Below are 1,770 nucleotides of genomic sequence, written 5' to 3' on the forward strand. Positions count from 1 at the left end.
GACTTTGAATGAAGAAGGTAGGAACTAAGCAGGGTTTTGTTTGACAAAGCAGGTTTTGGGCTTATAATCATCATTATCAATATAATATGCTTTTTTTGCGGTAACAATTCAATTAGGTATCCTTTAAAAGTTGTACAATATTCAATATTCAGTCTTTTATTACAATAATTTAAAAACAAATAAAATAAATACATCTAAAAATTATAAATAGATTTAGTGTCTTTTTAAAATTAAATACACATTCAAAATATAAACTAAATAAAACTAAAATTTAAAATTTCAATTTCAATTTTAAATTCCTGTTTTAGATTTAATATATTTAATTATTAATATATTATAATTTAAATACACATCCAAAAATCAAATTAAGTAGAATTCAAAATTTCGAATTTAAAATTCTAAAATAAAAGCTAACTTTTAAAAGATGGCTTTTTAAAAGTTATAACATTTATGTTTGGTAAATCAAATTAAAAATTACTTTTAATAATCACAAGCAACAACAATTGTATTTGGTAAAATAGCTTTTAAAATTTAAAAATACTATAATAGACATAAATGCAAGCATTAAATTTGAAAATTAGTTAACATATGAGGTTATATTAAACTTTTAAATTTTGAAAAGCACAAGCCAACTTTAAAAAGCTCTATTTTAGGTGCTTTCAAAAGTACCCCCATCTTTTAAAAGCTGCAAGCACAAGCACATTATCTTTTTTATTTACCAAACACAAAATAAGGAGTTTGAGCTTTTAAAAAGCACAAGCACCTCTTGAAAAGCTTTACCAAACCAAGCCTAAATCACTAGTAAAATCTTCACTCCGTAAAGATCCAGAGCGCAGCGCCTCCCCCTCCTCATCTGTGGCCACTTTCGTCTTCTCCCGCGTTGCGCACTCCTCTGCGACTCCTCATTCGACGACGCGCTCCTTCCCGCGACGCATACTTCCCCTGCGCACACCCCGCACCTCCTCCATCGATGGGCTCCTCTCTGTCCCTGGTCTCTTCCCTCGTGCCACGTACAACCGCCCCCTTCTCCCGTGCCTCCCCCTGTCTCCTCCCTCACGTCGCACTCCTTTTGTCTCTCGTATTTCTACTTGCAAAATTCTAAAAAAATTTGGTTGAGTTATGTTATCCTTTTTTTTTCGCTTAATAAAAAGTTCTATTTTTTTAAATTTATGTATAATATTGGAAGTGTCTATGTTTTTTTTTCTTTTTTTTTTAAATGTATTTGTGATTATAATATTTTTTTTTGCACTCGTATGTTTGATTTGAGAGTTTTAATATTAACCTAATTTAAATGTGTCAATACTTAATTTTGGATGTGTTTATATTGTTCATTATGTTCTTATGTACATATATAAGTTTTTTTACATGAATTTTGGATGTGTTGATAAAATATTTAGAGTACATTCTTATACTTTTGAATGTGTATTTAAGTTTAATTTTTTCAGTGTTCAATATGTAATTTATAACTACAATGACAATAATTTAGATGTGTTAATACATAATTTTAAATGTGTTTTTTACATGAGTTTTGAATGTTTTAAATAAAAAAGTTAATTGAAGTGAGTTTAATTGATTTTGAAAACTTCACTGATTTTTTAAAAATTAGTACACAAAATGTTGTTTCGAGTTTTATGGTTTAGTTTACAAAAAATTAATGTATTGCAAGTGGTTACAAATTTTACGGTGATAAGTATTTAAATAAAAGTGGTTCCTTAAAAATAGGAAATATAATTAATTAAAAAATTAAAATAATAAAATATTAATTTAAAG

Source organism: Arachis ipaensis, chromosome B10 (assembly GCF_000816755.2).
Source record: "Arachis ipaensis cultivar K30076 chromosome B10, Araip1.1, whole genome shotgun sequence".
NCBI classification, from domain to species: Eukaryota; Viridiplantae; Streptophyta; class Magnoliopsida; order Fabales; family Fabaceae; genus Arachis; species Arachis ipaensis.